This window comes from Lygodium microphyllum, chromosome 27 (assembly GCF_053477565.2).
Source record: "Lygodium microphyllum isolate KBCC chromosome 27, Lygodium_microphyllum_v1.1.10, whole genome shotgun sequence".
In the NCBI taxonomy this organism is placed as follows: domain Eukaryota; kingdom Viridiplantae; phylum Streptophyta; class Polypodiopsida; order Schizaeales; family Lygodiaceae; genus Lygodium; species Lygodium microphyllum.
Window position 1 is genome coordinate 116,799,536 of NC_141161.1, and position 12,349 is coordinate 116,811,884.

The following is a 12,349-nucleotide window of genomic DNA, read 5'->3' on the forward strand; positions in this document are numbered from 1 at the left end:
ACGAAGATTTAAATTAAAAGAAAAATATGATAATATAGTAGCTCATGTTGGAAGGTTGTATCTTCTTCTGAATTTGCAAAATGGCATTTTATTCTTGAACTTTGTAGAAAATTTATTCCTCCATAGTGCATGTGGCTCTAGTCCCATGAATCTTTTAAGCCTTCACATGATGTTGAAGGAAGAAGAGAAGGAATGATAGTTAATGAATCGATCAAGTCAATAGCTTTAATTATCCTAGTTTAAATCACAAAAGGAGTACTATAAAGGATGGGAATTGTGATGCAGAATAAAGGATTCCTACCCATTAAAAAAAGCTTTATGTTGTATTCTTAGTGCTCATTTTAGTCTTCATGATCTATGTATTTTCTCTCAAATTATGCACCTATTAACAACGCATGTACAACACATGGCTTTCATGCCCATTCCTAGCTCATGACACAATTGGCAATGCTCAAGACTACTTGGTAAATTTGTTTTCGATCAAATCACTTGCTAGTTTTAGGCCTCCTTGAAGTACCCAATGTCCCAACCATCATCATGTACGTATGCCAATATTTTTATTTCATATTAGCCTTAATAACGCTTAACTAAAACTTCACTTTATTCTCCTACAAACAAACATTCATAAACAATGTGTCCTATGCTAGACATTTTCTCAAGAGTAAGTTCTTGAGTAAAAATATTTTGCAATTTTTTCCATCAAACCCTTCTTTTCCAAGCTCCTCAAAGTTTTGAATGTGTCAATATTCTCAAGAAGGGACCAAACACATAATATTTTCATTCCCCAAGGCTCACATGGCATTTGAAATTGTACTAATAAAACTAACACACGAAAATCAACATAATTTTTATGAAGTTCTTTAAAGGATATTTATAGTTCCTAGTCGTGTGCTTCCTAGCTAGGTGTGTAGGTCATACTAGCAAGAAACCATATATATACTAGATTTATAAGAGCCTTTCTCATAGTGGTAAAAAGAGTCCATGAGCATGCACATCATAATCACTCACTCATGCACATAGATGCTATGGACCACAAAAATGTAGACATCCACTCATAGTCACACACTCATATGTACACACACACACACACACACACACACACACACATATAGTGAGAGGGAGAAATTATATGATTCCTCCTCCTTGTACATAATATAGCCCTTCACTATTTCATTTTTTCTTGAGCCATTTTTGGGACATGGAACATCTACATTTGTTTGAAAGATTAAATTCAATGACAAAGCCTATCTAGATGAGGTTTATCTAGGAAAATGTTTAAAAGTACATGAGCATGGGATGAGCATTGAGATTGTAGCACTGAAAAAGGCTACATGCATTCCATTTTTGCACTTGGGCATTATTTCCACACTAGGTGTGGCTCGCAATGCGAGTGACAATTGCAGCTCATCTTCAAGTATTGGAATAGTTGTGTTTTGCAACAATGTTTAAACTGAATGAGAGGAGATGCAACACACAAGGGGAATTACAAGCCAACATATGGGTCATTATTAATGGCCTCATGCACACTATTGAATTTATGCATTGCAATAAATTTATGCATAATGATCTCCATGCACGCATCTTCTTGCCAGTTTGTCCCAAAAGAGATTATAGATGGTGTTCAATAATTTATTTCAAACTTGTCTATTTGATTATTCATATTGATATTAAGACTAGTCTTATAATTTGCCACAAATGCGGTTGTAAGTCAATTACGTGGCTTAAGTTCTATTTTACTATATCTAAAATAACATGTGTATATGATATCAAAACTCAATGGGACCTTGCCAATATTGTAAAATAGTAGAATAAAAGGTGTGGAACAAATTTCCAGTAGAAATTAATTTTTTTGAAAAATTGGATTTCCAAAGAACATGAAAGTGGTTCAGCATAGAACAACTATTTGGAGCTATTTAAAAAGTTGATAGTTTTTCGTGATTACGATATTCTTAATGGGAATGCATGCTACACATCTATTTTTATATAGTTGCTAGTTTTTTTTACTCTTTATTTTTTTCAACTATTATCATATGTTGATCACCATCTCCTAATACCATTTGTCTCTCTCTTTCACAATACGTACCCCAAATGTCCTGTAACGTGTCCACCTATTTCCCTTCAGGACACGTCTTAGTAGTCCATCGGAAAGGAGATCTAGAAAGCTCCGCCCGGCACTCCCACGGAATGTCATGGGGTTTGCGATCTAGAACTTTCCATGTTTGCCACGTAGCGGAAGTATTCTGGCCGTTCCCACTTAGGACTGACCTGAATCAGGGTTTTCCCTAATGGTCATTTCCTAAATGACAACAGGCGTCGAACCCCGGGCGAACTACTTTACGCAAAAATGCTAAGGCCGAAGTGGATTCACGTTGCACTTGGTTCAAGGAGAATGGGAAATGAGAGGGATGCAAAGCTCAACCTCTCTACCATAAGGCATAGTCCCATTTCGTTTCCCTAAAACAACATAAATCAGGATTATTATAACTTAAACTCTAGGTCAGCGCCCTTGCTATTCATTTCCTTTGAAACAATCTTCTTGCTGTCCATCATGATTGAGAAAAGTTCTCGGCCAACCGGGACCACCCATCCGTAGGATGGACCCATGGCCACATCCACCGCACTTTCCTCAGGTTGTTTTAGTTGTCTAATTACCTACCACATTTAGTTGGACATGCATCAAGTAGCTTCCTTAGTTAGTCCATTAGGCACTGGTTCCTTCGCATAATCTTAGCACTTGACATAGAAACACCGTGTCAAAACAAGTTCCTTGTCAATAGGTTATCATATTTATCTTTGGAATACATTTATAAAGTCCAGCTCATAGGCTTATCCATAATCCACCTGAAGGCTATCCAGCAATCCACAGGGATCACCAATTCAAGATTCCGCCCGTAGACTAGTATGCCGGCCTCGAGATCCAATCCCGAGTCAGGTTGGCCTCTTGTGTAGGGCCCGGAAGGCGAGGAATTTATGGCCAAAGCCCGCCCTGGCACCCAAGCGTCCTCCTGCTCATAGTAGCACTCAATGGAGAGACCTCTTGCGCTAGGTTCGGTCCACCTTCATGGCGCGGTTAACAACCCCCTTGGTTAGAGTCAGGCAGATAGTCGAGGGGTAACTGAGGTTGCCTCTCTCTTCAGGCCTTCAACCTGAAGCATTAGATATCTTTTCATCCTTTAATTCCTTGAGCAAACAAAGCAAACAGTGCTCTCTAAATTGTTACAAGCACAATCATTTCCAGTGGTCGTTATTTTTGGCCAACTGCTAAGGAGTGAATCTTCTCTCCAAATGTGTCCAGCACTCGATCCAGGATCAATTGCGACTTGGCAAGATCCCCAAGGGTTTGTTTATTAGCCCTTATATCCTTGGGTTAGGGTCGTACCCTATTAACCCAACTTAACCAATACCTTAAGTTCTATTAGCAATAACTATGTTATTCCAAATTACTGATTCATCTTTTTCTTCCAAGCAATTATCTAATCCCCTTATCTTGGTCTTTTTTCCTAAGAAATGTGCTATCTTAGGATGAATACTCATCCTCTTGCAAGATAAACTTGCGCAAGGATCTTCCAATATCATTCCGAGGAATTGGCCATTCCCTTGCGATCAAATCACAAGATCATGCGACTTTGCAACTTGTTGCACAAGTGTCGCACCTAATCCATGGGACTATTTTACCCATCAAATAGTGTCTTCTAATCATGGAATCATGATTAGATAGGAAATAGGGTTAGGGTGTCTTCATAACCAATCCATTGCTAATTGCACTAGGCCGACATTGTTGGTCCTAGGATTCCAATTCAAACCGAGTTTCATCTTTTTAGCAAGCGATCCTTAGGGTAGAAAACCTAGATCATTTCTCGCAAGTATGTCTTATTGTCCCTGCATTCCGTGAATGTGGATAGGTTTTTAGGGTATGAGAGTTTCAACTTGGCAATAAGTGCGACTAGGTCACATCCGCAAGGTGCTAAACCCTAGCTAGCACTTGGGGTATGTTACCTCGATTTAACCCTTCCTAAGCGATTCCTTCTCGGTTTTAGGTGTTTTAGGGTAAACCAATTTACTTGTCTACTCATGAAAATGATTACGATACCTTTCTTATAATCACATGATTCATTGCCTATGTATGATTAGATTTATAAACCATAAATTTTTTGGTTAAGATCAAAGCATATGGTAAGTGATGGCCTAATTCCTATTGATCCTTCTATAACATGCAATCAAGATTCATGCTACTAAGCTTTAGGGTTTTATGTTTAAAACGAACCATGCATCCTTTTCCTAGTTTCATTTCTGAATGAATTATTCGCATGCTGAATTTACACAACCTTTCGTAACTACTTACGTAATTGATTGAGATTTATGTCAATTTCCTAGAGATTAATCTACTTCATGCAGCCCTAGAATCATTTCCATGCCTTGCAAATTCCTACGGTTATTAGCAACCTTCTTTAATGAAACATTGCGAAGAAAAGATATCTAATAATGTGACATGTGATTTATTCTTTCCATACATAATCGAAGTGTACTACAATAAGTTCGACTTGTAAAGATGATCATTAGTTGATCTAAATTCATTATTTTGCAATGCATAAAAACCACTTGCTAAGAATGCATAGAGATCTTATGCTCTTTTCTTGTTCATTTCATTGAAAAAAAATACCAATGATTGAATTTTTCAATCGTGAGCTATTTTCTTTAAATTAGCCAAAGTATTTCAATCGAAAAAGTGCATCCTAATTCTATAAATGATACATGCACAATTGTAATATTACAACATAAATCAAAATTAGGAAGAAAACGTGGATTTTTTGTGAAATGTCCACATGGATGTTAAGTGATGATTCTCCTACAGTTGCGCCTTGTGCCTTTTTAGGAGCCATCGCGTATTCGACCTTCTTGCCTTGGCCGCAGACTTATGATCTTGGCCCATCTCCCTCGCACACACAATTCCCTTTGAGAATTGGCTTCCTTGACTGATGCTTCGTCTTGTGGACTTGGTCTTTGGAAGACCTTATAGGCTTGTGGGAGTTGCAATAGGAAAGATAGTTTTTGAATCCAACGGTTAGAGTGAACTTGAGGAGAACCAATGAAAAGAGGGTTTAAAACTTGCTAATACGGCTTGAGTCGGAATGTCATGGGAGCCTTTAAAGAACTTGTGTGGGGGAAATCCACAGAAATGGCTTTGTGGAAATGCTAAGGGGAAGGCTTTGAAAAACCTAGCTATGGTGTCTTTTGGGGAAACCAAGGGGGGAAAAAGGGTTTAATTCTTGGAGTAAGTCGAGCTTAAAGGGGACTTGGGTGGAAATTGAAAGGAGAAAGGGGACTTTGGTGGAAATTGCAAGGAGAAAGGGGACTTGGGTGGAACCCCATGGGAATGGGTGCTTAAATCCGCGGGGGGGGGGGGGGGGGGGGTTTTATAAAACCCACTTGGAAGGGGCTTATGAAAGCCCACAGGAAAGGGGGCTTTCTAAGGGGCCCTTAGAAGCTTCCCAAGAAGCTTCTTGGAAGCTTTTGTGGCCCACAAAAATCCACCACGTGGAGGAAGAAGAGTCAATTTTCAGTGACGTTTGTTGGCGCGGGCAGAAGTCGAACAACGGTAGCGCGACAGCAACTGGCAGCTCTTCTGTGGAATTTCTCCCCCCCTCACGGTGCACACAAAGGAGATGTTACTCTCTTCTCTCTCTCAGACTCGCGGCATTACAACTCTTCCCTTCTTTTACTTTCCCCCCCACAAGGGGTTTTTATAGGGTAGGGAGAGGAGACCTCTGCCTCCCACACGGCCAAATGCATGGCCATTCTCCCCCCCATGACCTCGAGCAAGCAAGCTTACGCACCCCCGCCTTACTCCCCCTCCTCCAGCACAGCCTTTGGCTGGGGGGGAAAGAAGGATTGAAAAAATTTGCCATTAATCTTCTCAATTATCTCCTTGACCTCCTCCCAAGAGGAGGTTCACATGAAAATATGCGGGTTTCTTTAAACCTAAGTCTCGATTCTGCCAATGGAGATCACGATACGTCGTGTTAAAGTTTGCACCGTCCCTAACTTTGATGTTGGAATTTCCTTGCATGAGTCTCACACGGGCTAGTAATATTTTTCAGTAGAAATATTACATTCTCTCCCCTTTGGAGGAATCGAGATGTCCTCATCTCGAGATAAACTGGGGATATTGATGGTTGAGAGTGCTTTCATCTATCCAAGTGGCATCCTCCTCAGGATAATCTTTCCATTGGATGAGGCATTCTCTCAAGGTTCTGGATCTCAGCTGTCTCTCCCTAACATCTAAGATCCTGTCAGGCCGTAGCTCAAGGACTCCTTGGCTAGGCATTACAACTTGTTGGTCATCAAGTACATGGCTAGGATTAGGTACATACTTCTTCAATTGGCTGATATGGAATACATTATGAACCTTTAGGTTCTCAGGGAGTTGCAGTCTATAAGCATTAGGTCCTAGGCACTTGAGGATCTTGTATGGTCTACAATACCTTGGAATTAGCTTCTTGCAATCTCCTAAGGATAGGGAACTCTTCTTTGGGCATACGGGAATGAAGACCATGTCTCCTTCTTCGAAGATTCTATCTTGATGCTTCAAATCCGCGTATGCCTTCTGTCTATCCTTGGTGGCTTGGATGTCCTATTTTATTGACTTTACTTGGTCATCCATCTCTTCCAACATCTGCCTAGAAGCTTCAAGCCTCAAGGTTGGGTCTGAGAAATTTAGGGAACTACGATAGTCATGACCATACAATGCTTGAAAAGGGGTCATCTGAATGCTTTGTTGGTAAGAAGCGTTGTAGGCAAACTCAACCAAGGGCAAGTATTGAATCCACCTTTTTGGCTCACGACAGCAGTGTGCCCTAATCATATCCTCGATAACTTGATTGACTTGCTCCGTTTGGCCATCATTTTGGGGATGGTAAGCTGTGCTAAAACAGAGTTTAGTCCCAATGGCTTCAAAGATAGCTCTTCAGAAGTGTGATTTAAAGAGAGAATCACGATCACTAATGATTCTTCTGGGTAACCCATGTAGCTTGAATATCTCCTTGATAAAAAACCTTGCAATTTCTGAGGCTTTATAGTTTTTCTTTACTAGAATAAGGTGTGCAACCTTAGTAAGCATGTCAACCACAACCTTGATGGAGTTGTATCCTCCCTGAACTTGGGGTCGGCCAACAACAAAGTCCATACTGATGAATTCCCATTTCATTTGGAGAATTTCAAGTGGTTGCAACTTCCCTGGCATTTTAACATGTTTGGCTTTGATACATTGAAAAGACAAACACTCAGTGACATATTTGAGAACGTCACCTTTAAGCCTTTCCCAAAAGTAGCTTTTCCTAACTACATTGAAAACCTTAGCATAGCCAGGATGTCCTGAGAAAGGGGAATCATGAGCTTCCCACAATATCTTTTGCTTAAGTGACTGGCTTGCTAGTATACATACTCTCGTTCTATAGTAGACGAGTCCACTATTGATAGAGAATTCATGATACTTAGCCTGTAGCTTTTGGTCCTGGTCCTTGATAGGGATCTCGCTTAGCATCTTTTGATAGACTGGATCATGGCATGTTTCCTCTCTAGCTAGCTCAAGTATTGGGTTGTTTGGCATGGACACCTTTGTTGCTAGAGATCTAGTTGTTGATGGGTTTTACAAGATTAGAGAATTAAGGAATGCTTTGCGACTAAGTGTATTGGCAACTACATTCTCCTTTCTAGGCCGGTACTTGATTTCAAAGTCATACTCCTCCAGCACTTCAATCCACCGACGTTGCCTCATTTTGAGCTCGTTCTAGGTAAAGATCCACTTGAGACTTTTATGATCAATCACTGTTGTAAACTTGTTACCCAACAGGTAGTGTCTCCAAAGCTTTAGAGCAGGGATGACAACTAACAATTCTAGATCATGGGTAGCATAATTCTTCTCATGGCTCTTCAAATTCCTTGAAGAGTATGCTACAGGATGACCTTCGTGCATGAGCACACATAAGGCAAGCTTGCTAGCATCACTTACTACCTCTAACTCCTTACTCAGGTCTCGAAGTTTTAGGATAGGTGCTTATACCAAACTTCTCTTCAATCTATCAAAGCTAGTTTGTTCGGCAGTTGACCATGCAATAGATATTTGCTTCTTTAATAAATCCGTCAAAGGTACAGCTATCAAAGCGTAGTTTTTAATGAAGACCCTATACCATCCTGTCAATCCAAGAAAACTACGTATTTCTTTGACAGTTGTTGGTATTGGCCATTCTAGCACATCTCTGATTTTGGTCCTGATTTTGGTCGGATCCACTGAGATTCCTTCCGTTGATATGATGAATTTCAGATATTCAATTTGACGTTTGAAGAATGCGCATTTCTTCATCTTAGCATACAACTTGTGTGACCTCATTGTCTCAAGGACAATCCAAAGTTGGGGTTCATGATCTTTCTCTTGTTTAGAATATACTAAAGTGTCGTCGAAGAAGACTAGCACGAAGTCAACAAGATATGGCCTAAAAATATCCTGCATTAACCTGTTGAAGATGGCAGGCGCATTTGTAAGCCCGAATGACATAACTAGAAACTCAAAGTGTCCATATCTTGTGTTGAAGGCCATCTTTGGGATATCTTCTTCCTTGATCCTTATCTGATAGTAACCAGACCTGAGATCAATCTTGGAAAAGATCTTCACACCTTGAAGATGATCAAGAAGCTCATCTATTCTAGGAATAGGGTACTTGTTTTTAATAGTTGATTGATTCAACCCTTTGTAATCAATACACAGTCGAAGCGTTCCATCTTTCTTTTTTTAGAATAGTACTGGAGCTCCCCATGGTGAACTGCTAGGACGGATGTAGCTCTGATCTAGCAGTTGCTTGAGTTGTTTCTTCAGCTCAATTGCTTCCAGGATGGACATTCTATAATGTCTCTTTGCAATTGGCGCAGCTCCTGGCACTAGCTTGATCTCATGATCCACTTCTCTTATCTAACTTATTGAGTTTAATTAAGTAGACGGGTAGTCCCTTTCTGACTCCCTTTATAATCCGAGATGCTTTGGCTAGTTGAATTTTTGGCATTCCAGCCTCACCTTGAGTTGTGACTAAATACCCTTCAGAGTTCCGAAAGGAAATTTGGCCCTTTCCACAATGAATGTGGGCGTCATTAGGTTTAAGCCAATCCATTCCGAGTAGACACTCATGGATACCTAAGTTCATGACTCTGAATTTGACGGAAGTTGTATTTCCTCCCAGAAAGAATTCCACCTTAGCAGTTTGCCTGGTACAAGTGACCTCATGACCATTTGCTAATTCCAGAAGCAAGGTAGGTGCTTCTACTGTGGCTATTCCTAATCTTCTTGCACAAGCTGGTGAGATAAAGGAATGTGTACTGCCATAATCAATCAAGGTCTTGAAACCTTTACATTGATAGTCCGACGGTGACTGAATCACCGAGAACTGGCGATTCAGCCCTTTCTTGTGAAGAGCGGCATGAACTATCGCCCTTTCAATCTCAGCTTCCATGGTCGGATCTTTTTCTTCGCACATTTCCCTATTAGCAATGCAGGCGGTTCTTCCTCTTCCCTGGGTAGTGGCTCCTTGGCGATGTCCTCCTCCAAGCTTGGGACATTGCCTCTTGAAATTATCAGGCTCGTTGCAATGGAAACATCGAAGGTTTCGGCCATTGCTTTGGGTAGGGACAAAGTTGTTGACATTATTAGTCCTTTCTTTCTTTCTTTGTCCCCGATTCTGACCTTGAACTCTCTTCATTTGAGGCCTATATGCTCCTCTGTTTGGGTCATTATAAGACCAAGTTTTGTTACCTCTTGGCCTAGCCTGCATCTCCTAAATTATAGGCACAGCTCGAATGAGTGCCTCCTGAAGATCTGATGGGCGCATAGATTTGAGTCGGGTATTCACTGGTGGATTTAAACCAGCACAAAATTTTGGCACCTGCTGTGTCATATCCATCTGTGGTGCATACTTAAGAAGTGAGACGAATTTAGAGTAGTATGCATCAAGAGTGAGTCCCAGTTGTTTCAACTCGTAGAACCAACTCATTTTCTGCATGCGATATGCAGGTGGTAAGTATCTTCCCTACACAGTTTTCTTCAATTTTTCCCAGATAACGGATCCTTCCGCGATGCCTTGATCTCTGCACCATTGCATCCACCAAAGCCTAGCTTCGCCGGTGAGCTTCAGCTTGGTGAGCATAGCCTGGTTGGCGGGTATAGTACCGAATGCTTCAAAGTAATCCTCCATAGACTCTATCCAAATTTCAGCATCTTCTTGGACAGACCTGCCTTTCCCGTCAAATTTAGGCGGCTTAATCTGATTGAGAAGAAACTTCTTCTCCTGGATTACGGCAATACTTGATGTAGGAGGCGAACTAGGAATTTGTACCTAGGGTTGTGCCTGGATAAAGGTTTCTTAACATTATTACTCGTTAATCGTTATGATTTATATTTCATCTCCATTTCAGCTAATCAATCAAGCAATCTAGCCACTTAACTTTTTATCAATTCTCATCAACAAAACAGACATTGATAAAAAGATGTCTTATTCCATTTATATGGGTCTAGCCCTTTCGGAGTACAACATTTCCTGAGATGATAGAGCAACTATTTACATTTAGTTTGGGGAGAATAATGTTGTATTTTATTTATCTAAGGGAACTGGATAATAGTATGGTTTCGGGTCATGGATCTTTAGGAATCGGTAAGTCATCGGAAGATTAGGGTATCCTTTCCTTTGGAACCCATTCTTCTCGCAGTGCCTCAACATGCTTCATACAGAAGACAATCAAAACAAAACAAAAGCTATATGGAAGGTATACAGAACCAATCAGAACCTATCAGAACATCTCAGAGCTTCATATCTCCACTGAGAATCATCATGAACTTCCAAAACATAATCAATATCATCCAAAACACTCTCAAATACTTCCTTTAACAACCATACATCACTCTAAATCCATCAAAAATCAATCATTCAGTCCTCAAAAACAATAAAATCAGTCAATAGTTCAGGTTACTAGCAGATAAGGATCAAGGAAGAAGATATCCCAAAGACGGCCTTCAATACAAGATATGGGCACTTTGAGTTCTTGGTTATGTCATTTAGGCTTACGAATGCACCTGCCACCTTCAATAGGTTAATGCAAGATATCTTTAGGCCATATCTTGATGATTTCGTACTTGTCTTCTTCGATGACACTTTAGTCTATTCTAAACGGGAAGAATATCATGAACCTCAACTTTGGATTGTCCTTGAGACAATGAGCTCACATAATCTGTATGCTAAAATGAAGAAGTGTGCATTCTTCAAGCGTCAGATTGAATATCTGGGATTCATAGTATCAGTAGAAGGAATCTCAGTGGACCCAGCCAAGGTCAGAGATGTGCTTGAGTGGCCAACACCAGTATACGTCAAAGAGATACATAGTTTTCTTGGATTAACAGGATGGTATAGGGTCTTCATCAAAAACTATGCTTTGATTGCAGCACCTCTGATGGATTTACTGAAGAAGCAAACTTCCATTGCATGGTCAACTCCTGAACAAAATAGCTTCGACAGATTGAAGCAAAGTTTGGTATCAGCACCTATTCTAAAACTTCCAGACCTCAATAAGGAGTTCGAGGTAGTAACTGATGCTAGCATTCTTGCCTTGAGGTGTGTACTTATGCAGGAAGGTCATACAGTAGCGTAATTTTCAAGGAAATTGAAGAGTCATGAAAGGAATTATGCTACGCATGATCTGGAATTACTAGTTGTCATCCATGCTCTAAAGCTTTGGAGACACTACCTGTTGGGTAACAAGTTTACTCTAGTAACCGACCATAAGAGTCTCAAATGGATCTTTATCGAGAACGAGCTCAACATGAGGCAACGTCGGTGGATTGAATTGTTGGAGGAATATGACTTTGAAATCAAGTACCAACCAGGGAAAGAGAATGTAGTTGCCGATACACTTAGTCGCAAGGCATTCCTAAATTCCCTAATCTTGCAGAATCCATCAACGGCCAGATCTCTAGCTACAAAAGTATCTATGCCAAACAACCGTATACTTGAGTTAGCTAGAGAGGAAGCATGCCATGATTTGGCCTACCAATCAATGCTAAAGGAGATCTCTATCAAGGATCAGAACCAAATGTTGTAGGCTAAGTATCAAGAATTTTCCATTAATAGTGGACTTGTCTACTATAGAACAAGGCTATGTATACCAGCAAGCCAATCACTTAAGCAGAAGATATTGTGGGAAGCTCATGATTCTCCTTTCGCAGGACATCTTGGTTATGCTAAGACTCTTAATGTAGTTAGGAAGAGCTACCATTGGGAGAGGTTCAAAGGTGACGTTCTCAAATATGTCACTGAGT